Source organism: Felis catus, chromosome A1 (genome assembly GCF_018350175.1).
Source record: "Felis catus isolate Fca126 chromosome A1, F.catus_Fca126_mat1.0, whole genome shotgun sequence".
NCBI lineage: Eukaryota > Metazoa > Chordata > Mammalia > Carnivora > Felidae > Felis > Felis catus.
In genome coordinates this window covers 237,769,349-237,795,433 of record NC_058368.1, presented here as the reverse complement: position 1 = coordinate 237,795,433, position 26,085 = coordinate 237,769,349, and the positions used below count along the sequence as shown (strand labels likewise).

Below are 26,085 nucleotides of genomic sequence, written 5' to 3'. Positions count from 1 at the left end.
AACGAACTAGGCCACCCAGGTGCCCTGTGCACACTCTTTTATTTGGCAGAAACATTATCTATCCACCCAAATCAGAAACCCCGATGCCATTGTTAACTAGTTACTTTCCTTTAACAGAAACACGTTCTGTCAATTCGATTTCACGAGAATCTTTCAAGTAGTGTCTTCATGTCTGCTCCCAGGGCTCAGGGGCCACTTTCTGCCTTTACGGTTCTCGGGAAAACCACAGCAGCGACCAGCTGGTCTCCACGCATCCACTCTCAGCTGCCTCAATCTGTGCTCAGCAACGAGTCTAAACTATCCCCCCGAGATCGAGACTCCCCAGAGAACGTCCATTTCAGAGCCTGAGGTCCTTCACAGGCATTCTAGTTGCCAGAATCTAACTTTAATTTTCAAACATTTATTTTCTGTCCCATTTTCTCTTCCCTCTTCTTCTGGGATCTCGTTACCTGTTTTTTTCTCTTGTTTGTAGTGGACGATCATTATTGATCTAGTCAGTGAACCCTTCATCTATTATCTCTGTTTATAATGGAGCCTACCCTGTGATTTTTTCTTTCAGACTTTTCACCTCTAAAATGTCTATTGCTTTTTTTAATGTGTATAAATTCAATTTTGACTTTTAATGCATATATATTCAGTGTTGCTGATACGATGTCCTGTCTTTTCACTCACCACAAACATCTTTCTTTTTCTTACTGAGCGTACTTTCCGTAGTTGCTTCCAAGTTCCTCTCTGATAAACTCAGTGTCTGAGTCAACTTGGGTTGTTGGCCTTTTCCCTTGAGATATTTTCCTCCATCTTCTTCCGTCGAGTAATTTCGTATGATATCTCAGACACTGTTCCATGTCCGGAGGGCCAGATAATTGTTTCCATATTTTATCCAGAGCCCACAGCTGGTACTTGTTGGACGACTTATGTTTTCAGTGCTGACTCCTTTATGCCCAAAGTGGCGCTTCCTCTGATATGATTTTTAGCCTCACCCTATCAATACTGTCTCTGCAAAAATCTATCTCAATATTGTAGGCAAATCAAGCCCCTTACTATCTCCTGGAGATGGCCAGTACTTTCAACCAATGTCATAGGCCTTGAAATGTCCATTCAAAACCAAGAAAGTTAAATACCTATGCATTTTAGAGAAATAGACTGTCCTGGAGTCAGTGAAAATATATAAGATACTTTACCATAATATTACCATGGGATAGTCTGTGTCAAATTTGCCATTTTAAGACAGAGTTTTCTCTTAGTCAAAAAATGTATTTTTTTTCCCCAGTGGAAACTCAGGGACTCTTAGTATACAAATTAAGTTTTTCTTTCCAAATTCCTGGACAAACTATAAACATTTGCAATTTGTCAAAATATTCATCTCATTAATACTTTTCTATGATGCACACGTCCTGAATGTCCAGGAAAAAAGAATATAAACACACACACACACACACACACACACATATGTATATGTATATATGTATATATATATGTACATATATATACACACACATATATATATATTTGTAGGTCATTTAAAATAATTTCATGTAAAATGCTGTTACAAAATTCATACATCTGTAGACCCACTTATAAGATCAGAAAAGAGAGAAAAAGAGAGGCTAGTTGATGCCTGTGGCATGCAGCTATAATGCACACAGGCTTAAGGAATGGGGTATGATTACATTACAGATAGACTTCTAAATATCATTTGAGACAGATCAGGAATCCTTTATAGGTCATCTGTCCCACGTACATTGTTTTCCTGGGCTCCACGGGGCAGTGCAAGACAAGTGTCTGGATACAAGGAGCTTGGAGTCCGGCACTCGCTCGCCCTGTACCGTATCTGACAAGGGTAGACCCTCCTCCACCTGCTATGCCCGTGGACTGGCCACAGGGGCTGAGGAGGCTTGTGGCCAGCCGGCCACAGCGAGAGGCTGACGATCTCCAAGAACTGTCACCTTCTGTTGGGTTTGTTGTATCTTGGAGACACGTGCTACTCTCTCTATTCCCTATCTTCACATCCTCACAGGGTCAGATACAGGTGCTCTGGAGGTTATTGTGTTTTTTGGCATACTCACTTCTGGTGTCTAACCAGCCCAGCCACTTCAATCCAGACATTTGTCTGGAGTTACTGTACTCATCCAAGGTTGAAATAAAAGCCAGTGGTGTGGAGGGAGAAAAACCAATTCAATACGTGAAATAAATGCATAAAAAATGACATTATTATGCAGAGATCAGATTTTCAGCAAACGTAAAGCCTCATTCCCTCTCAAAAAGGAGTTAACATTATGATGAACAATTTCTATTTTTGTGTGATTTTGAATGAACTATTCTGTTGAAATAGTAGAGGTCATTCAGGGTCTCACAACATAATAATCTTCCCTCTCTGCTATATTCATAATGGTGTGGACCTTGAAGGTGGGGAGGGATGTCATATAATGGTCAAGTAAAAAGTGTCTTAAGTCGTCGACATTCAAATAATGTGGTCAAATGTTGAAAGTGCTCTGAAAATTTCATTTGCTTTAAAGAAGTCTTTAATCACAAAAACAAAGGGTTAGCTTTGCATGGACATTACATTTTTTTAAATCTGTGCTTCTTTACATTCTACTTTTTAAAATTATTTTCCACTAGGGTTTTGATGGTTTCCTGTCTCACATTCAGGTCCTTTATCCATTTTGAGTTTGTTTTTGTGAATGGTGTAAGAAAGTGGTCTAGTTTCATCCTTCTGCATGTTGCTGTCCAGTTCTCCCAGCACCATTTGTTAAAGAGACTGTCTTTTTTCCATTGGATATTCCTTCCTGGTTTGTCAAAGATTAGTTGGCCATACTTTGGTGGGTCCAATTCTGGAGTCTCTAGTCTATTCCATTGGTCTTACTTGACAAATCTCCAAAAGCAAAGGACTTAAAAGCAAAAATGACTATTGGGACCTCATGAAGATAAAAAGCTTCTGCACTGCAAAGGAACAATCAACAAAACTAAAGGCAACCGATGGAATGGAAAAAGAGATTTGCAAATGACACATCAGACAAAGGGCTAACATCCAAAATCTATAAAGAACTCACAAAACTCCACACCTGGAAAACAAATAATCCAGTGAAGAAATGGGCAGAAGACATGGATAAACACTTCTCTAAAGAAGACATCCACATGGCCAAAAGGCACATGAGAAGATGCTCAACGTCACTCCTCATCAGGAAATACAAATCAAAACCACACTCAGATATCACCTCACGCCAGTCAGAGTGGCTAAAATGAACAAATCAGGAGACCATAGATGCTGGAGAGGATGTGGAGAAACGGGAACCCTCTTGCACTGTTGGTGGGAATGCAAACTGGTGTAGCCTCTCTGGAAAACAGTGTGGAATTTCCTCAAAAAATTAAAACTAGATCTACCCTATGACCCAGCAATAGCACTGCTAAGAATTTACCCAAGGGATGCAGGAGTGCTGATGCACAGGGGCACTTGTACCCCAATGTTTATAGCAGCACTCTCAACAATAGCTAAATTATGGAAAGAGCCTAAATGTCCATCAACTGATGAATGGATAAAGAAATTGTGGTTTATATACACAATGGAATACTACGTGGCAGTGAGAAAGAATGAAATATGGCCTTTTGTAGCAATGTGGATGGAACTGGAGAGTGTTATGCTAAGTGAAATAAGTCAGGCAGAGAAAGACAGATACCATATTTTTTCACTCTTATGTGGATCCTGAGAAGCTTAACAGAAGACCATGGGGGAGGGGAAGGGGGGAAAAAGTTAGAGAGGGAGGGAGGCAAACCATAAGAGACTCTTAAAAACTGAGAATAAACTGAGGGTTGATGGGGGGTGGGAGAGCAGGGAGGGTGGGTGATGGGCATCGAGGAGGGCACCAGTTGGGATGAGCACTGAGTGTTGTATGGAAACCAATTTGACAATACATTTCATATTAAAAAAATAAATAAAATTGTTTTCCAAAAATTCAAAAAGGCATTGATTTAAAATAGAGGACTCCATGTATCCATATGTTTAAAATAATGTTAGATAGGGCAAGAAAGTGCCCTCATTTCAAGCTATATTAATAACATACAATGTCTATACTTCCCACCTGCAACTCCCACTCTCACCTTGAATCTCACAGCCGTCAGCCTCTGAGAGAACAGGAAGAAGAAAGGCAGGTGAACACAGCACAGTGGTGCAACAGGGTGAAGAAGGTAGGGGAGGTGGGCAAGGTGGTGGGAAGGGAACCCATGTGTAAGCAGCATCTAGAAAGAACAGACCACAGACCAGAAGAGTAACATGTAGAGGGAGGAGATCCCGTTGCGTAATAGGCCAAGCGTAGAGCTTGAGGGTGCAGAGCCTGTGCTTCCTGGACCAGTTGGCACATCTTGAGCCCGTGATGGAGAGGAAGGAGATCCGTCCGTCCCTCTGGCGGTCAGCGTCGAGCACTTGAGAGGAAGCAAGGGAGACTTACCAACCGGTTCTGCTACATCTGGGTTAGGTGACCTTGGATAAGCTTCTTCTTCTTCTTGCTGACCTGTGTGTTTCATGGAGGGGGAGACTTACACTTCTCTAGTGAGAGTGAGCAAGGCAGGAAACTCCTGGATGACCCAGCATGCAGCAGGAATTCGAGGAACTGAGGTCATTCATGTCACCGTCACCACCATCACCATCGTCATCACCACCTTTGGTCACCATCGTCACCACCAGCAACCATCCCCACCACCCCCATTATGATCCTGTGAAGTGCCTCACCCACAGAAACACTGGAGCTCTAAGAACTAAAATAGTTTCTATTGTGATGACACAACTCAGCCTCTGGCGGTTGATGGATGTGACCCAGAAAGAGGCTGGGCTCAGAGAATGTTGGGATACTTGCCTCTGCATCATTGAGCCCAAGTGCCAAGGTGTCATCTCGGAGGGGCAGGGTCTCTTTTGAATGAGTGGATAAGAATGTGGCCGTGTTCCAGAATGCTCCATGCACACAGCCGTCTCTAGACAACTTACCATCTCAGCCCCTTTAGTTAATATGTCACCTATTCATACCTCACCTGGCCTTCGCTTATGACTCCGAGGCCCCAAGAACATCCTGCCTGCCACCTTGTTGCTCTGATTCCCACTTCCTTCTCAGAGCCTCCAGGGCTTCACAGACGAGGCAGCGAAAACAACCTAACAGCTACTTCGGACATGGGCACCCAAGGACCCGAACGTTGGAAATAGCAGGATGTCTGGTCGGCGTGAGAGTTCTGCCAGACCCCAACACAGCCGCTTTTAACTTGCCTCTCTACAGATTCCTGAGCTCTGGAGCTAAAACTAACGACCAACTTATATACGTTTTAAAAACTGGCCATTTATAATCCGCATGTGTTACCATAATTTGTTTTATATTTTGTCATATCCTTTGATTAAATATTTGTTCAAGTTTGTAACGTTAACCAGTTCCACACAGCTCTGGCCCGAGGCCAGAAATCGTTGCAGAGTTGAAAACCTAACAGCGATGCTAGTCACGAGACACAGGGCTTTGCCCGGTCCAGCCTCTAACACACACAAAGCTGGGTCCCCGATTTGCGGGCTTCGTGATGTTCGTTAGAGTGAGGCTAGGGTTAGTTTCCCGGAATTTCCTCCAAGGGACCTTTTAATTTTGTGAACGCCAAAGTAGCTGATCCTGTCTTCTATTTTCAAAGCCCATCCATTCTGTGAGCTTTTTGGGTTGATATTCAAATGTTTTTCACTTTTCCTTTAATAATTCCTAACTTATCTGTGTGTGGCAGGAGAAATGAGAATCCTAAAAATCAACCTGCTGCTTATGAAGTATTGATTCCCCACTGAAACATGGCCGGACCCCGCTAACACTGCGCTAAGAGAACAGACACAGAAGGACAGAGGCAGCACGACTCCACGCACACGAAATTCCTCAAGCAGGCCGATTCAAAGAGAAAAGTAGAAGAGAGCTTCCCAGGGGCTGGGGGCAGGGTGGGGAGGGGAGCGGTCGTGCGACGGGTGCAGGTTTCTCTCTGGGATGGTGGGAAAGTTCTGAAAATAGTCATGAGGGTTACACACTGTGATTGTGTTTGACGCCAGTGAATTGTATACGTAAGATGATTAAATAAGTCAGTTTTATGTTATATGCATTTTACTACAACAAAAAAGATGAAAAATCAAGCCCCTGCAAATCAGATAACTGTACTGAAAGTTAAAAAAAAAAAATAGCGTGGTCCACGGGCAGTCCTTGGAGCCTCCTTCTTCCATCCCGAGCCCTGGGACTCTTTGAGGAGCCGGGTCGGGCAGGTGCGGGCCCCCTGCCCAGCCCTCCTTCCTCCCAAGGTGCTTCATTATTTATTAGCCAAGCAATCTGGCAGGCAGTGTGCTATCGGCACAGAATCCAATACTGAAAGGTCACCGCCGCAAACATCCCAGTGAAAGGGTGTTAAAGCAAATACAAATACACCTTTTTAATTTCGGCTGAATTGATTGGATAACAATTGGAGGGTGTCGCAGGTCAGGAGGCGCGAGCCAGCAGGTCAGAGGAGAGAAAGGAGCCGGGGCGGCGGTCACGGGGGTGCGGGACGGAGCCCGGGGCGCCCTGCCCCCGCGTGCCCTCGCTCTTGTCTTCACAAATGAAGAAATGCCCACGCCGGACCCAAAGGCTTTGAAGAGAGCTGCACAGATGGCTAGGGCCACCCTGGAGTCACCGTACGTTAAACATCATGCTCTGCTCGAAGTCAGGTATGCAAAGGCTCTCCGATGTTATAAAAGGCAAGAAATGACCGTGTGCCCACAATCCCGCCCGAGACCCAGAGCTGCCGACACGCTGCCGGGGAGCCTGGCGTCCCGGCCCCTCTGAGCCAGAGGACGGTGGAGGGGAAACCGAGGGCGGCTCAGCACACACCAGCGCCTCGCCCCGTGCCTGGACGGGAGAGTCGGGCGAGACCACGGGACAAGGGGTCCTCGGCGGGGCCAGCGGCCTTGGTGGGCAGCCCCTCGATGTTTGCCACCCACGGATGATGCCCGGCTCCACAGATGAAGTGCCAGAACCAGTAAGTAAGCCATGAGCACATCGCCCAGACCTTTAGCAGAAGAAACCAATGAAAATTCACAAACAGGCAATATACGATTTTGTAACTACGAAAATATATTCAGCCTCACAGAGAATCATATATGTATATAGGTATATATTTATATGTGCAAGTAACGGAGTAACATGTTTGCTGATTAAAAGTGGCAATTATGTAACAGCTGTGACCGTGCAGGAGTCCTTACCAAGACCCTCTCTTCTGTCAAGGATGAGACTTTCAGAGCAGTTCTGCAAAGCTTCCCTGCCGTCGGGGACCCCGAGTGTGGGCCTCAGTCCCCCAGTCTGGTTTGGGGATGTGCTGACGGAGGGGCCTCCAGTGCAAACTTCTCTCCTCTGTCTTCTCGACCGAGGATTGTCCAGAGGCCAGCAGGTGCAGTGCCGTTGTGGGGGCGGTCCCCAACACAGACAGGAGCTATGCAGCCCACGGCCACCAGGCGGTCAGCACAGCAGTTTGAGAAGTGTCCCCTGCCCTGGTTGAGGACTCTTAGCAGCCTGAAGCTATACCCTCACCTCTTTTTCTCTCATTAGAGAGAATGTTCTAGAATGCAACTTTCAGTCTGCTCTAGTTTGCAGAACAAAGCCACTCTCACAGAGTCTATGAGCAGGTGCTTAGGACAGATGATGCCACACCTCCTCGCAGACCACCTGGCCCACCCACCATCGCCTGAGGTTTGGCTGGAGCTGAGCTGGCCTCTCTCGGGCCCTTTTCCCCGGGGATGCTCACTATGGAGCCAGAGAACCGGGACGTTGGTACCTCATTTTCCCAGGATTAACACAAGGCAACTGGGTAAGCCTAGGTAAGTACCCCGAGAGCCCAGAACTAAATTTTGAACAAGAGGTCTGCTTGAATTTGCACAGAAACCAAGCTTAAGAAACAATGTGTCTATGCAGCCTTGTGTGTTGATTAGAGAAGGAACACTTTGCAACTTGATTTATATCTTGTGCAATAGATGGGAGTGAGGCTGACTCCCACCTTCCAAAGTTTACCGGTGCAGAAATCACAAAGGCAAAGAAAACACTTTAATTCCCCTTCTCTTCAGAGTCAGTAAGGAAACATACTTTTAAAAATAAACCGCACAGGGGCGTCTGGGTGGCTCAGTCGGTTAAGCGTCCGACTCTTGGTTTCGGCGCAGGTCATGATCTTGTGGTTCCCTGAGTACTAGCCCCACATCGGGCTGTGCACTGATGGTGTGGAGCCTGCTTGGGATTCTGTCTCTCTGTCCCCCTGTCTCTGCTGCCCCTCCCCTACTCACGCTGTCTCTGTCTCTCTCAAAATAAGTAAACTTGGAAAAAACTTAAAAAAAAAACAAAACAGTTGATGTCTCGGACCACAGCCCCTGCACGCACAGAAGCACATCCCAGGGAGTGTGCCTCTTTCTAAGAAGCAGGCAGTTGCTAACAGATAGATTAGACACTAAGCCCCGTGTCCTTGGAGCCGACCTGTCTGATGTGGACTCTTGAGACAGGCCGGCTGAGTCACTGATGGGCACTGTCTTTCCCAGGGCTGTTGGGAACAGCGACCGGTCGGCTGTGGTGGCAGTGAGGGCCCGGCCAGCACCCCATCTCCCTGCTGCTCCGGGGACCCTCTGTTCCTCGCCCCCTCCCCTGGCAGGCGGGCACCCGTGCTTTCCCAGGATGGGTTCCAACAGGAATCGGGCGGCCACGTCTGGGGGCCCCGCGCAGTCTTCCTGTCAGTGCTGAGACCGGGACAATTCATCACAGGAGTCACGGCGAAACCCGAGGCTTGTCCATACACGCGCGTTCGGGATGGCGGGCTTTAAAAATAACAGCCCGGGAATGTTCTTTCCGCACCCCCGTGGAAGTGAATACCTGCATCCGATTTGGAATTTCAAAGACTCCAGCGATCTCCGTGCTGGGCCCTCTTTGCCGTGAAGAGTGTCTGTGTCAGGAGGGCAAAGTGCTGTGGGGAAGGGTGCCGTGTCAGCGAGGAGCCGCCCTAACCAAGATTAACCGCCCGTCTCCCCCGTCAGGGCCCGGCCGCCTATCGGTGCTCCCTGGGCACTGGGACAGCGGCGAAAGATTGAGGGGGAGCGGCCTCCGGAGCCCAGGAGGCGCCGCTGGGTTTCCTGTTGTCACAAAGCTACGTTTATTTATCAGGTTCCAGGTCCGGGGCTCTTCGCTCCCGGCCGCTGTGCCCCACCTGTCATCTGCACAGAGATAGAGGCGGCCGCCCTGCGACGCTGTGCCCTGACTCCTGCAGTCAACACAGGCAAAATTAAAAGATCGCATCAGCGAGGTTTGTGCTTCTCTGTGCCGCTAAATAGACTGTCTTCGTGATCATTATGAAAATGATACTTGTACAATTTGCCAAATTATGGATGTGTCGTTTTAATACATTCATACTATTATATATAATATAATGTATGAAATGTGCACATTATATAAACTCATAAAAGTAGATATACATATGTAGGATACGTGTATATGCATGTGAATATATTTTGCCCTGACGTAGACTTTGGAGGTCAGTTAAAGGTTATAGGCCATTTGTGTTTTATTATATACACTTTTCTACAATCGTTCAAATTTTACAAGATGCACATATTATGCAATTATACATAATATACAAAAATGTTTATGATATGATTAATACAAAATCATATGCTTTTATACTATGCAAAAATTACGGATTGTGTATTATATTAATTGGTTATGCAACACGCATATAATGACTGTGTGTGCAACTTGGCATCATCCCGCACAGGGGCTGGAATTCTGGAAGGCGCCCGCGGGGGGACATGTGCTCTCCCCTCTTGGGGGCCACATCTCTTTGCCTCCTAGGGACTCCTCCTCTAATTGTGTGGCCGAGTACTTAAGAAGAGCGTAATAACAACATGCTTTAACGAGGGTTCACGATAATGGAAAATCAATGGTACGAGCCAATGGATGATTTATCAGCCTTGGCCTTCATACGCAGTCACTAGAAGGACTTTGGAGAAAGGCCCACGAGAGGGTAGACGCTCGCTCTCACCGAGCAGCCACGCTGGGGCCCACGGCGCAAATGCTCCACGTAACCCACCCCGTGTCAGCCCGCAGGAGCCCTGGATGGGACCCGACCCATGCTCTTAGCAGACCCCGACGTGGATTTGCTGCCACGGGAGCAACGTGGATTTGCTGACGTGGCACACGCTGCCACGGGAGGTGGGGTGTGGAGGGGGGTGTTTGGCCAGCTGTGCCCATGGGTGGAAACGGGGGTTCGGGTCCCGGAGACGTAAGAGGTGCAGAGAGGGATCAGGCAGGCAGAACAGATTGAGGAGAAGCCAAGAGGTAGGAGCGGGTGGAGGCTTGGGGGTCCCTGAGTGAACACACGCGATCGGTGGGAGTGACTCAACAGAGGAATATTCCGAAGGGCGCAGAGTCCTCGGCGGCCGCGCTACTCCAGACCTCTCTCCCGGGCTCCTTCTTCACACGCAGGGCGCAGGGGTCTCCACGGCCTCAGTTGTAAGAACGCAGTGAGATAATGTGTCCACGCTTCTCTCCACAAGTGTTCCCTGCTGTACCACGGGATGGGGATTTCGGTGCCGCCGGAAGCGATGGAGGGCAGGGCGCCGGGGCACCACGCCAGCCGGGAGGAGGGCACCAGGGATGTTCTCGAGCCCCGGCCTAGGTTCCTACTCGTCCAACAGACGAGCCGGTGCCTTTGGTGAGGGGACGGCCGGAATCTCAAGCAGACGCTCAGGTGACGGGGGCCACGGGGCTGTAAGAACGGTGACAGTCAGGGTCCCAGCAGTTCACCAGAGGCTGGAGGGATGGCTCAGATTTAGTTTCAAATGAGTTATATAGATGTAAATAATCGCAAAGTCCTTGTAGGAAAATTCACACACACAGGTGCGTGTAAGTACATGCAGACACGTGCACCTTCGCCCGCCTGCACACGCTCAGCCACCGTGAGGTGGAAACCGCAGGGGCTGGGGGTGAGGGCACCAGGGAAGTCTTTCCTCGTGGTTCCTATAAGCCCAAGGGCCATCAGAATTGGAAAGGCGACAGAACAGGTTTTGGTGACGGAGTGAATCCAACTCGGGGTGTGTAAGACTTTTCCTCCTATAAAGCCCTGCTCTGCATTTAAAAAGCAGAAGGGACATAATCTCTCCTTTCTGGAAAATCACACTCTGATGGGGACACGTTAACAGAGGAAGAGGAAAGAGGGTGTCCGGGCGAGGCCACATCCCAGCCAGCTGTGCCCGCGGGCGGAAACGGGGGTTCGGGTCCCGGGGACGTAAGTAAGTGCTGGGAAGCCGGGCTAAGCGCCTGACATTCAGAGTTTAAGCCCAGGCGTCTGAACAGAAACGCTCCAGGTAAAGGGCTGGCAGGTGTGACTGCAGATGCGGAACTCGAGCAATCACATTCCAGGTGTCATGGGGGGGGGAGGGGGAGGGAAGGCATTCAAATAGCTCCGAGCTGGAGGGAACTCACACAACGTCTGGTGGGAACATCCAGGTGACCTTAGAGCAAAGTGCCCGTGGCAGGAGAGGGCCAGCGTGGGGTCGGGACCCCGAAGTGCACATCAGTCCGGGAGGGAGGACGGTTGTTGAGGACGGAGGTTCTCGGGACAAAGCCCCAGGACATAAGCGCCGAGGACAGGGCGTTGGCCTGGGAGCTGTAGGTGACCCTCGGGAGCAGAGAGCAAGGATGACTGAGGATTGGGTCACTGGACCTCGTGTTGAGAGGCTGGCCCGTGAGAGGAGAGACCCTGGCACACCTGGCCAAAGGCAGGAGGTGGGACTTCCCAAGAAGGAAGAGTGCCGACAGAGCCCTCGGCGTGCGGCCCCTGGAGGGCCCGCGAGGGTATCTCGCTGGCTCGGGGGGCACAGGTGCTGCCACTGAGGTGTGAGGGACTGGGGTGGGGGACGGGGGATGAAGGGATATGAATCAAATGGCAAAAAGACCCTAATTCACAAAGGACAAAAAAGTGGATGCGATTTTCTTAGAAATCGGAAGGAGAGCGGAGGACGGCTTGACTCGGGAGGCCACGCTCTGGAGAGCTCCGGGGGGGGAAGGTGCGGGAGAGGAGACCGCGGGCCTCCTGGCGGAGCGTGGCCACAGCACCACACGCCACTCACACGCCGAAGGGGACGCTTCGGAATCTCCCGAGGTAGATCGCAGGGTGATGCCAACCTGGGTGTCAGCAGAGTCAGGGAGGGGGAGACGGGGGAGACCAGAGTTCAAGGTCAAGGCTCTGCCGCAGTGGCCAGCCCCAAAGCGAAATACCCGGCGCGTCGTAGAGCCAGGCAGAGCCAAAGGCGGGAGGAGCGGGTTGTGGCGCTGGCACAGGTGTAGACAAGCAGGTTAACGGAACGCAGTAGAGAGCCAGAAGCGGGCCCTGCTATGGCCGGCAATTAAAAAAAAAAAAAAAAAAAAGCAAAAAGCACGTACAGGTTTTTGGGCAAAGAATGATTTAGGAAATGGTGCAACGACAACTAGTTATTTCAAGCGAGGAGGGAAAACCCAGCAGAATTTCAAAGGATCGGGGTGAGGGACGGCCTGCATTTCTTCCGGGCTCACGTCTACGCAGGCGTTTCACAGGAAAAGCCTAAGGTGGCCTCAACAACCCGCGGTGAGGGAAGGGGGCCAAGTCCACACTGTCGGCCAGGAAATGAGCACTTCAGACAGGCTGAGAAAGTGACTCCTTTGTAGGCCACAGGGAGGCACGGGGTGAAACCCCGGCCCCGGCCCTTCCTGTGCTCTTTCGGAGAGGCCTGACCCGGCTTCTGGGCGCCCAGAGACGGCAGGTGCGTGTGGGAGCGAAGTGCTGCTTCCAGTCTGCCCTGGAGACGGAAAGATCCGTGCGCGGAGCTGCTGACACGTAGGAACACGCGGCACCCGGCGCTGGAGCGGGGGGACGGGGGTCTGCGCCCACGGACTCACGTGGGCCCTCGAGGTAGGAAGAGATGAGCCACATCTAACTTCTCTAATCATCAAAATCACTTCCCAGCAACGACCCCCCCAGTACAACTCAATAAAACAAAATTGAGCCGCTAATGAAACCGTCTAGAAGAGATACGGAACCGCAGGGGCACAGGTTCTGTGTAACTCGAGCCGTCTCTGGCAGCCGTGGCCGTGTGTCCGTAAAGGGCAAGGCGCTTTAGGATTTTCTGTGAGCCCGGGGCCCTGCTGTTTCCACAGGGACGCTATGCGCTGAACACTGGAGGTGACACACAGATGTCCCTTTGGGGACAGAGAACTGACCTCCCAGCTGTTGGGAATGAAGCCAGCAGACAGCCCTCAGGGGGCAGTTGAGACCCCCTTTGATGCAGCACACCCCCACCCCCAGAGACACCAGGGCAGTGACCCCGAACCGGAACTGAGAACCCCCTAAAGGGTTTTCGCCCTTCAGATGGTCAGCCGCTCAGCCAAGACCTCCGTGGGGACAGCCCTGCGGCCCAGGCCCCCCTGCCCGGTGCTGGGCGCCCCCCTTCCACAGGTGCCAACCTGACCGCATCCCAGGGGACACTCGGACCCTCACTTCTGTCTCAACCTGCGCCAGTTAGGCACGGAGAGGTCCAAGCCCCCTCTCTCAGCGTCACAGGCCACTGCTTCGGACCCACGTCCCCTCTGAAATATAAATGCCGTGGACTGAAGGGTAAATAACTTCTGACCGGCGTGTGTGGACTCTGGACATAGGTGACCCGAATGGCTGGCACAGCTGATGGGTGTGGCCACTCCTGCTTCCAGAGGGGACACATCAGGCGCTTTACAGGGCGATTTAGTGAATCCGCTCTGGGCCTGATTTTGTTCCGTTACCTATTTTTGCGTATGTTTCCGTCGTTGGAAACCCTTGGAAGTTGCTCTGGGAAAATCCGCAAGCGAACTGAGGAGGCCGTCCCGTCCCGGGTGCGAGCGGACAGGGCGCTGTGGCCATTGGCTGAGGACGCACGGTTTCCCCTGAAACAGCCAGGAAGGACTTGGTGGGTCCTCCTACCCTGCATACGCCCTCTCAAGTCCTGCCATTTGATGTCATTGTCCAGATCTTTCTTAAAGACGTGGAAATGTTGTGGAAGCCGAGACGGCCTCCTGTCCCAGGTGCCCCAGCCTGGCCATGGGACGACGGTGCAGGGTGCGGGGCTCGGGGCGGTGCGGGGCGGGGCGTGGGCTGTGGGGTGCCTGCAGTTGTTAAGGGTCGTGGGGGGTGGCGTGTGCATCCCAGGACCGCACCGCCCTGGCGTGCACTGTCACACTACGTAGATTTGCAAAGGTGACGCCCCGGGCTCTTCCTGCGAGGGGTCCGAGGGGCGGTTTCAGCCCCACTGCGGCCTGTGATGGGGACCTACCACCGCCAACACCTGCGCTCGGGTTGGCTGTGTTCCACCCAAACTTTATGCAACGGACAGCGGTCGGATTTGGTCGGGGGGCCGGGGCCGCAGTCCCTCCTCAGGGGAAGCCCGTGTGTGAACTCCTGTGATGCGTTCACGACAGTAATATTGCGTGGTTTCCTCACCCGGTCGCCCCTCACTAGGTATTTACGTCGTCTCTGATCTCTCATAGGCGTTCCTAGGACTCCTGCCAGAAATGGGCTCACGGCTGGGGAGCGGCAGCCTCAGCACCCAGACGTGCGAGGTGGCTGTTCCGGCCTGCACTGTCGCCAGGCGCTGGGGACGCCTGATTCTCTCCTTCCCCACGCGGCTCCCTGGGCTCCCGTGGTGAACTTTTTTGCCAAGACGCAGAGAAGGACCAGAGCCTTTCTGGTGTCCTCTCCCGGAAATTGTATATTTTATCCCTTTGCTTTCTCCCCTGTTTTTCTGTAAATCCTTTCATGTATTCTTGTGAGATTGCATATATCGAAAGACTTTACTGGAATTCATGAAATCAATCTTTCGTCACCTTTGCAGTTAAAATGTTAGCTTGTGGCTCCTCTCGTGGACTCCCGTGTCTTTGTTGAGGGGGCTTTGTGTTACCCAGTCTTTCATTTTAATGTCATAAAATGACCATATCTTTTTTCTTTACTGCTTTAAAGCTTCCAGTTTTTGTGTGTTTTTAGAAAAATTGTTTCTTAGCCCCCAGATCGTAAGGGTAACCTCGGGACGCTTTCCGACTCTGCCCTTCCTGCTGCAGTTCTCTGGCTTCACATCTGGTATAAAGAAGGAATCTCATTTCATTAGATTTTTCCACGTGGATAATCGTTTTTTAAATCTTTATGTTCTGCCCCTCCGCTTCTGTTTTTTGCGTAACGTCTTCACACATCTATCGGATACTTGCGGAGTTTAGCCTCCCACAAAGAGGCACTGGAAGTCTGAATTGCAATTGCATTAAAATCACACAGTCCGGGCGCCTGGGTGGCTCAGTCGGTTGAGCGTCCGACTTCGGCTCACGTCATGATCTCACGGTTCGTGGGTTCGAGCCCCACATCGGGCTCTGTGCTGACGGCTGAGAGCCTGGAGCCTGCTTCGGATTCTGTGTCTCCCCCTCTCGGCCCCTCCCCTGCTCCCACTCTCTCTCTCTCCCAAAAATAAATAAACATTAAACCAATTTAAAAACAATCACACAGTCATTTGGGGAGAATGCTCTCTTTGCAGTAACACACCTTCTTGTTTCTGAGATGTATCTTCCACGTGGTCACAGCTTCCCTTACACTGTGTGTGGCCGAGTAAAGATGGCCACGGTACTTTCCAGTTCTGTTTCCTTGACTCTCACCTGGTTCTGTGACCTGCCTGACCCACAGACTAGTCTCAGACTGTCTGGAACTTTACGGGCATCAGCCCTGAGCCCAGCACCTCAGGACACCTCGGGCCCTGAGAACGCAGAGACCATCGGTCAGCTGAGGGGCTTCTGAGACCCAGGCCATATGATCCGGGTGATGACAGGCCTTGCAGCCTCTGTCATGGGATCTGGAGGAACAACTTCGATTAACTGAGTCACAAGGTCATCGCAGGCTTAAAGATATTCTGTATTTTGTGCTTTGATAAAACAAAGGAAATCTTACTCCTTAACAGTTTTGTGAATTTAACTCACTTTAGATTTTCATAAGGGGCCTCCCCCCCGAGAGTCCCGGATACACTAAGAAACAGTAAATTCTGTAGTCACTGCCAATACAAGGATTGGAGGCATAAACCACCACACGGGCGGTGACGCTGAGTTACTGCGGTTAAATCTTACTTTCTATATGTGAAAGTAAGGGTACACGATGAAGTACACGTATGAAGGGTACACGTAGGGACACGATGAAGAAGCGGCCATACAGATGTCAGGAAATGAATGATCCTGAGTGGGAAATAAATCGCACGTGATGGTGAGGGTGACGAGGCCCGGGGCTGGGCTCCCAGCGGCCACACGCCAGGCACACGTCCCACGCCCCATCCTTGCCAAGGATTCTCTGATGCCAGCTTCTCATAAATGTATCATCACTTAACTCAATTTTCTAAGCAACAAAATATACTCAAACCACTTTTGAATGTTCTCTTTAGGGATCCACATCGGGGACCACCGCACGCTCCCATCTACCCACTAATGAGGTCATGTTGTAAACGGAGTATTTAATCTTCATGGGGTCCCATCCAACATAGACTCAGGAAAGAGATTCCTTTTACATTGAAAACTAGCACAGCAGGTTCCCATTAGTTTCTAGGTGAGCTCGTCAGCATTTGCAAGATGAATGGAAGAGTTCAAGGTCAGCTGTCCGTCCCAGGAGTGGAGGCTCCTGGCCCCAGTCCCAGCCGTGCTGGGAGCTCTGTGACCCAGTGCCCCTGTGCTTCTGCGGCCTGCTGGGCAGGTGGTCACAAGGGCTCGGAGGAAAGACGTCCGGACCCTCGGACAGCACCCTGGTTTCCTCTCCAGACGTGTGGCGATTGGGTATCATTCTCCCAGCTCAGCACAGGAAAACGAGGTATGTGTTTATACTATTAAGACACTGGGCGCCTGGGTGGCTCAGTCCAACTTCTGCTCAGGTCATGATCTCACGGTTTGTGAGTTCAAGACCCACATCGGGCTCTGTGCTGATGGCTCAGAGCCTGGAGCCTGATTTGGCTTCTGTGTCCCCCTCTCTCTCTGCCCCTCCCCCGCTCACATGCTGTGTCTCTCTCTCCCTCAAAAATAAGTAAACATTAAAAAAAAACTTAACAAAAACATTGTTTTCTATGGTACATTAAAACTTGATCATAACATTGTGGCCGCGTTTGCATTCCGTGTCTTAAAACAACATGAAAAACTGTGCAAACAGAGGAGTCAGTACCCCCCGGGCCAGGGGATGACCACAGCTGTGACCTAAGGGGACCGAGCCTGGCTGTGTTAGTGTCCAGTTCAGTCTTCTGCCAGAACCAGACGCGGAATGGGGATGCCACCATGGAGTCCTTGGCACGTTTAGAAGAATCCTTAACGATCCAGAAAGATCCAGAAAGGTGTGCAAGGGAGACTCCAGCAGTGATGAAAGCTTGCTTCTGGCTTTCGTGTCTCCGTGGCAAACGGGACGGTGGCCCGTTTCAAGAAGAGACAGATGTTACTGTGGCTCCCGACAATCTTCTCCGAGAACAGACGAGCGGGACAACGTGCCTGGTCTGGAGAGAAGGTGGACCCTCTCTGACCCTCATCCGGGCAGCCCCACTCTGCCTGTGCCGACTAGAAACACAGAGCCTGCCCGTCCTCGTGTCCCCCACAGCATCCTGAAGCAAGAGCGGGTGTCTGGAGCTTGCTCACCCTGTACTGAGGGAAAGCGCGACAGGGAGCCTTGCGGCGTTCCAGTGGAATCCGCGTCTTTGGATTTCCACCACTGTTGGTGAAACACCGCGAGTCCCCGTGCGGAGCTACTGTCGTGTCAGGAAGCTCTCCTCTTCCACCTGACGGTGCTGTCGCCTGCTTCTCACACTTCCCACGTGGGAGGAGACCACACAGTGAAGGGCCGGGCAGCGGGACCCAGAGAGCTGGGCCAGGAGAGTGCCCTCGCCCCCCCTTCGTGGATTTAAAGCCAATAGCTTTTCTGGAACAGTTAGTGTGTGCCCGGACCTTTACCGGGTGCGGTGAGGCACCGACAGGCATAGAGCAAAGTCCCCGCTCTCAAGGTGCAGCCAGGGGTGGCATACCGGGACGGAGTGGGGAGCGTCACGCCTGCAGGCATCTCAGACCCAGGAGGACTCGGGAAGGGGTACGATCTGCACTACGCATGTGCTGCCGAGCCCGGGCACTCGGAAGGAAGTGCAGCGTGGCCCGAGTCAGGAGTGCGCGTGGACGTGACGCGAAAGACGTCAGACACGGGACACCCCACAGGAATGGGACGTGGCACCAGGAAGTGGTGGGACATGTACTTAGGTAAACAGGGCCAGGGAGGGAGGCTGTGAAAGCCAGAAGAGATGTGATTTCAAACAAGCAAGGGCCTTTGAAAGCACTTTGGGAGGAGGTGATGTGTGTGTCAGGGCTGTGCAGGATGGTTCTGGAGGGAAGAGGCAAATGAGGACTACCCGGGGTGACCCGTGGAGAGCCCGGTGGGGATGTCCCGCGTGAGGACCCCGCATGGTGCTGGACAGAGACTCTCCTGGGTCTCCCCACTTAGCCGTATGTGAGTGCCTTTCTGTTCCAAAGTTCACGATCCTAGGGGCCCAAAATGAAGATGTACAAAGACTAACCCATTCAAAAAACGAAATCTAAGTAAAACATGAGTCGCGTTTTCGCTTCAATGAACTGGAATGGGTGACCGTTTTCGTGAGAAATGACTTTCTTGCCAAATGTCAGCTTCGTAAAGTTTCCAGTTAGGAAACGGTGTCCTTCGCGAGGGAAGGACTCTTCACCTAACACCTCAGCCCAAGTGGGAACACGCAGTTACCACCCTGAGCAAGTCTGCAGGGGCTGGAGGGAGGGAGGAGGCTCTGGGTCCACAGGGGCCAGGCGACAGCCCGTCTCTGGTTCTTGAATCGGATCTTGAGTCCTCTGCACATTGGGCACACGTGCACCCGGATGCAAGCAGCCCTGGGACCTTCTCTTCCCAGAACCTGGAATCAGGAAACAATATGTGAGACAAGACTATTTGGGAGAAACAGTGCGTAAACATTCACTGTCAACGTGGCGGATGGCACCGTGGATGGGCTCACAGGACTGGGGACGTTTTGTTCATCTGCCTGTAGTCTCCAAAGCAATATCTCTTTGAAATGTGTGGGTATAACTTTCGGAGTTTGGATCGCACAGACAATTTAGGTCCATTAGAACTCTCCTCTCCCTCAAATGCACCTGGAAATGATAAAAAAAAAAAATCCAGCTGCCTATTTTGAGTAATGTTGGCAAAGTTTTCCAAGATGTTTACAGTGTAGCTAGTACGCCTTCACAGAGGGATGTGTTTTCGACACGAGCGCGTGGAATTAAGGTGCGGGATCGCCGCTCACGGAGCCACAATTAAAAAGCAAGACCTTGCCAGGAGTGCTCTCACTGCTGCTTTGAAACACATCAAGCAAACATTCTAGAAACAAAAGGGACTCACACAGCCTCCCAGAAATGCTTCTGAGCACTTGGAAAACTACACATCAAAGACGACACGTGGGACTCTTTTTGCCTCTTGAACTAGCAGAAAGCTTTTCATTGGAAGGCTTCAGATGCTTTATAAATGTGGACTCGTGTGTTTGTCTACGCAGCCGTGCACTAGAGGCAGTCTCCTGCCGGAGCACAGGGATGCGGTCTGGAAACGAACGGTGGCAAGAACCACGCGGAGCCGGAGGCTTTGGGAAGTGCGTGTGTCTGCACGTGTGTGTGTGCGTGTCAATGCGTGCGAGTGCGTGTTGGTGCAGGACGGTTCCAACAGGACCAACCCTCGGGGTATCTACAGTCACCACCTCGTAAGGCCCCCCCCCCTTACAGCGTGTGAGTCTGGTGCAGGTTAGGGAAAGAAAATGATGCTTCTGTTCCGATGGATACACATGCACTTCCTTTCTTCCCACGACCTGCCTCAGTTGGCCGTAATGAGCAGAACCCCAGTATCCAGCCCTGACCCTGCAGACTCAGGGGCCCTTTGGCACCAACAGGGGTGAGGAGAGCCCGATTCTCTATCACTCGAGGCAAGAGAAAATGGAGCAGTGACCAGTGTGAAGCACCCACTTCCGCCACAAAATTCCAAATCAAGATCTGAGTGCACAATCCAATCAAGTGTCAGCCACTCCCAAGGAGCAGGCTGAAATTACAATCTTCGCAATAAGGCCGGATCTAAGGCTCAGAAACCCGCACGACTCAGCAGGCATCTCTTGGGGACTTTGGCACAGCTCTCCACTCACACCTGCCCACGGAGGGCAGAGTTTAGATCTGTTGGGTCGCCGTGTACATGTGGCATCCTCTTCGCCAAATCGATCCGCATCAGTTGAACAGGCACATGATTAAAGCAGAGGAGAAGATCTCAGGATGCCCAGAGCTCCTTGCCGGAAGCTCCAGGGAAGCCCTCTCTGAGCTTGTCCGTCTACTCTAGTGGCTTGAAGCCAGGTGGAGAAGGGGCAAAATCACGGAGGAACAGTCTGGCTCATCGCGGGCACGTCCGGGGTCCTGGTTCTGCTGGAAGAGCTTTGCAGAACCCCATTTTAGCTTGGGGGCTACAGCAGCTTAACGGTTAAATCGTGGCCGATCTAGGAGAGAGTCATCTGCCGAGATGGTGAGCACGGGCCTTTGGGGGCCCCCGTGAGGGGACCTTCGAGTATCTGACAACAGAGCAGCGATACACAAAATTAGTCAGGTAAGAGGAGGCCAAGTCAGGCCGGGTTACGAAGGCACATTTCTCTCCACCTGTCTTTGATCGTTGACTTAAACGGGTGCTCTTGGAGGGAAGAAACACACAGAGAAGAAGGGTGTCCCACGCAGGACATCCATAATTAAAGCCGGCTTCAATGGAAGTGCCTCCTCGCCCTCGCATGAAGCTTTGTCATACTGCAGGAAGCGTGGCCGCGCGGCGTAAAGAAAAGTTAAACAGTTGTCAGCGGAGAGCAGATGAGGCTTTATTGAATCCCTGCATTACTAATGCATGAAGAGGTGCCTTGCTAAGCACCAGAGATACAATCACGCTTTTAATCATTGTACAAGTTTTATTACCAATAGCCCCATTAAACAAAAGGAACAGGGTAGACTTTCTCCAGGGCGGGAGCTCAGGTGGTGCTGGGGAAATCGGTGACCCGGGGTCACCGGGATGCCAGCGATCGGGCCGAGGGTCATCTCGGTACAGAAAGAGGGCTAGTGTTACCAGCTGCAGGACAGAGAGGAGGTGAGGCTTCAGGCTCCCCTCCGCCCAGGGCCAGGGCCAGGGTCAGGGGCAGGCCGCCCTGGCAGGTAGCCCTGTCGCAAAACTCCAGGCAGCAGCCAGCACGCGCCTCCCCCCGGGGACGGTTGGAGAACGGGCTTCTGCCCTGCGGTGACTCACGTGGGGGTCGGGGCGTTGGGGTGAGAATAGGCTCATCCCCACCGGTCAGGCTGATGGTTTTGCCTCCATCGGGCTGAGCTCCGTCAGCACCCGGGGGGACCCAGGCAAGCAAGGCACTTGCCTTGGGCACCAACCATCTCAGTCATCGAGAGCGATAATTTTCAACGTGGTATTTTAGAAAATGAAAATTAATGCAAACCAACGTGCGTCTTAACAAAGTACCACCTTTGCAAACAGAGGTAGGACGGGGACCAGGACCCAGCGGGTACCTGCCAGCGCCCAGGGCCGGAGAAGTCAGCAATACTGATCCTGTGTTTGTGTTTTGTCTGCCTCGGGTTTTTGCGTGGATTTCGACCTTCTCAAGGATTGCGTTACAATATGGCCTATCTCCATGCCTGGGTGTTTGCCCCTGCATATCACGGGGGCACCGTGTCCCCCCAGCACACTCCTACATGAAGTCGTAACTCCCAGGACCTCAGACGGTGACTTGATCTGAAAAAAAGGTCACCGCAAGTGTCATTAGTTAGGACGAGTTGAGCTGGACTGATGGGCCCCGACCCCTCGTAAGAAGGGCAGTGTGGACCCAGATGCAGAGAAGCAGGTGACCGTGAGGGCACACACGGGGGTGGTGGCTTCACAAGCTAAGGGGCACCCAGGTGGCCGGAGACCACCGGCAGCTGGACAGAGACGTGCAACAGACGCCCCTCGGAGTCTCAGAAGGACCCGGCCCCGCCCACACGTAGCTGCGGATTTCCGGTGTCCAGAGCCGTGACGCGAGTTCTGTTCTTCTGAGCTGCCGGGTCTGGCTGCCTTGCGCAGGAAGCGTGTGGTTTCCTCTGCTCACCCCGGGCCGGGCCCGTCCCCCTCCTGCTCTCCCCTGGCGCCTGGCTTCAGGGAGGGACACAGGGGCATGTTCACAGGGCGCTGGGCGCAGGGGCGGGGCGGGGAGGCCCGGCAGCAGCCTCAGCGGGCAGCCGCGACCCACAAGCGCTTACGTTCAGTGTGCCCAGCCCAGAAGTGGTGGCGAGATGGCCCACCCCCGGAAGTGATGGCGAGATACCCAACCCCAGCCCCGGAAGTGGTGGCGAGATGCCCAGCCCCAGCCCTAGAAGTGGTGCCTAGGTGCCCTCAGCCCCGGAAGTGGTGGCGAGATGCCCAACCCCAGTCCCGGAAGTGATGGTGAGATGCCCAGCCCCAGCCCCAGAAGTGGTGCCTAGGTGCCCCCAGCCCCGGAAGTGGTGGGGAGATGCCCCCAGCCCCGGAAGTGGTGGCGAGATGGCCCAGCCCCGGAAGTGATGGTGAGATACCCAACCCCAGCCCCGGAAGTGGTGGCGAGATGCCCAACCCCAGTCCCGGAAGTGATGGTGAGATGCCCAGCCCCAGCCCCAGAAGTGGTGCCTAGGTGCCCCCAGCCCCGGAAGTGGTGAGGAGATGCCCAACCCCAGCCCCGGAAGTGATAGTGAGATGCGAGCCCATGGTGAGTGTTACTGCTCAGGCTCTGGCACCGAGAAGGAGTCGGTGAAGCCCACCTTTCTTATGCCCCGAGAAGATGAGGCACACCTGTGCCCCCAGGGCAGCCGCGGGAGCGTGTCACCGTGTTGGCTGACCCAGGTGCTGCCGCCAGAGGACTGGAGGGGCCAGCAGAGCCTTACCGGGCCTGTCTTTTGCAACCTCCTGGGACCACGCCTGCCTCCACGTGTAAGACGCAGGTAAGGACAGGGAACGTCCGGGTTTTGACGTGAGACTCAGCACATTGCTTGTGAATGCATTTTGCTCACAGGCTCCCGGATGGAGCCAGTGTAGCGAAGAGGAGGTTCCATAGTGCAGAGGAAGGCTAGAAGGAAGCCAGCGGCCTCGTGAGATACCCAGGTGGTGTCAGGGCCGCGTCCCCACACAGCACGTGGCCGCCAGGCACCCTCTCACCTTGCACCTTGTGATGAGCCCCCTGGGCCCCCACCCCCGCTCACCCCTGGGTTTAAAACAAAGCAGAGAAAGCAGAGGCAGCCCTGCGAATCCACATACTCTCTGAGTCTGGCTGGGGGCCTGGCCACAGCAGACCCTGGGGTCGCAAAGCCGGAGCCCGGCCTCCCCACTGACCCGGCTACAGGGCAGCAGGTGAGGACCCCTGCTCGGCCTCTCTTCTGTCAGGCCCTCCTGGGTCACAAGGTTGGAAAGTGAAGAAACAGAGAGGTTTGCGCCCCCAGCTCGGAAACAAAACGTGCTCTCCTCGCTGGGGCTTGACTCGGCCTCTATCTCCAGGGAGTCGCTTAGACTCCAGGTGTGGGGCCTTTCTCTGCCCAGTCACTGGGGCCTTGGGACCTTTTCCGGGAGGAGATGGGGGTGACTCCTGGAGGCATCTCGAGCCCAGAGCAGACTGAGCTCATCCTTCTGGGGGCCCCTCCCCGACCCTGCCTCCGCCCCACCATGCCGGTCCCCCCACCGCCTCCCAGGGCCCGTGAGTTCCTCTGTAGGGGAGAGGCTCTGCTCTCAGCGTTTTCCCCATAGGGCCGGGGGGAGGACCTATGACCCTTGCCCACACCTCTCTGACTTCCAGCCTCCTAGGAAGAGCGTGTAAACCCAAGTTGACTTGTCTGTCCCCCATAATTGGCCTTGGCAGCCTCCAAATTAGATATAAAATTTGGTTTTCTCCATCAGGATCCCCAGATTCCCACTACTCGCCTTTGTGGTCAGGAGGCTGTTTTTAGTGGTGCTGGATACCAGTTTCCTTCTCATTACGATTTGTTCTCGTGTCCAGGGTCAGAATGATGGCCCAGAGCTGTGTTCCGAGTGTCATGACTGCAGCAGGATCCAGAGCCATTACTCCCGTTCGCAGGGTCCGGAACAAGGGGCGGGGCCCCCACCCCGTGCTCTGGGTCCGTCAAGCTCACGGCACCAAGACAGATGCTTGGCCCAACACCTGCTGTCCCTCGCAAAGGCTGACTTACTGCGTTGTTGCAAATACAGGGTTGTGTCCGCCTTTCCGCTTCTGGATCAAGCTAAGTGTTGTGCATTTTATGCCAAATTGGTAATTTGTTCTGTCCTTTTCATGTGCTCTTACCGTGTGTCCTGAGCTAAGCCCCTCTTGGGCGCTTCACTCCGAAAGAGGGCTGCTGTTTTCCCGGATATCTGGCCGCCAGTGTGTGACCTTCAACAGGAACCTTGCAAGTTTGCTCATTAACCGGATCCGTGTCACGGGAGCTGGGAGGTGGGGACACCTCTAACCGGGACAGAGTGTGGGAACCACCACCTGCTAACGGTTCCCGAAGGAAGCAGTGGGGGGGGAGGGGCTGGGATGATTCAAACAGGTGGCAAGAGAGGAGTCCTCTCGGACAGGAAGTGAGGTGTGATGGGTGCCACCTCGGGCCGGCGGGCTGTGTCCCCACCTGGGGGTGAGCCTCGTGCACGTCCTGCCCACGTCGGTAAAGCCGCTGGGATGTGGGCACAGACGGCAGCTGGCCTTCAGCCCCGTGCTCGGCACCCTCCACCGCCACGCCGGCCCCGGGCCTGGATGCGGAAGGCACGCCGTCCTTCACTTCCCTGCGCTGCCTACGACAGCGACTGCCTACGCCAGTGACGAGGACTTGATGTCCGGTAAACATGTCCGTGAATCAGCCCGTGCCGCCTGGGGGTGGGCAAGAAGGAGCATGTGCAGGCAAGAGAAAGCGCGGATGATGTTCCTCTGTTCTGGGCGACCCACGGCTAGGCTGCTGTAGGAGTCTAGAGACGGGCGCTTTGGAATGTTCCGGAAAGCTGTCTCGCAAACACAGTACCTGGCTTCCCATCCTTGGTCTTTTCTGGAAATGAGAAGACACAGCTGAGGACACAGGTTTTGTTTTCTCTCTTTAATGTAAAGAATTCAGGGTTTTTTTTTCCCCTCGTCATCCTTACTCTCATCCGGCAACCTCGTCTGGGAGAAAGAACTCGGTATTTTCCACGCCTTCCCGGAGGGCCAAGACCTAAGTGCAGGTCTGGTTTTGTGTTCTTGCCCCCCCCATCTCCACCGCCCCCCCCCTCCCTGGGGCGGGACGGGCGCTCCCTGGAGGGATTGGGCCCAGCAGCGTGTCCGCTTTCCTGCCGGGGGCACAGCTCTCTGGCCTCCTCGCAGGCCAGAAATCAGTGGTTTGAAAGCAACTGCCTGCGTGGCGCAGCGTGGCCCGGGATCCGCGAAAACGCCTGGCGGCCCAGAGGCGGTGCCTTCCCATCCGAGTGTGTCGTCTCGTGGCCTCCCACGGCAGGGTCACGTCGCGAAGCCCCCTCCGCGATGCAGAACTCCTGAAAGTACCTGCGGTTTAACCAGATCCGCTCACGGTCACAGTCCGTCAAGGAGTGCACTCTCAACACGTTCAAAGTTACCTCTGAGTGAGATGTGCTCGTTTAAATACTGTAATTCCCATAATACCCTGACAAAAGCTCTATTCATGGTCCTAACAATGCCGTCATGTTTGCGCTTACCCAGAAAGTAAACATCGCTGCCAAAGCCTGCTTAAGAGCCCTAAGCACATCCGTCATCCAGTCGGAACCGGTGACAGTTACGGCTTCTTTGCAAAAGCCGAGCAGCGCACTCCACGCGCCGCTCCTAGGGCCCGGTCACGTCCGAGCTGCAAGCACGGGATTGCACGCGAGGCGGGGAGAAGTGCCTCGACGGAGCCAAGCACGCGGCCCGTGCCCCGGCTCGTAATCCCCCGGGAGGGACGGCTCACGCGGCTACGGGGTGGGCGC

General features: G+C 53.1%; 1 long non-coding RNA gene across 1 annotated transcript; it reads right to left on the bottom strand.

Annotated features, from left to right (window-relative positions):
- Window positions 1–17,102: 17,102 nt before the first annotated feature.
- LOC109492374 lies at window positions 17,103–24,580 on the bottom strand. The gene is made up of 2 exons (XR_002736332.2): window positions 24,425–24,580; window positions 17,103–18,973 (listed from the first exon to the last, which is right to left on the bottom strand). It is a non-coding gene; the product is annotated as an uncharacterized LOC109492374 (long non-coding RNA).
- Window positions 24,581–26,085: the final 1,505 nt, after the last annotated feature.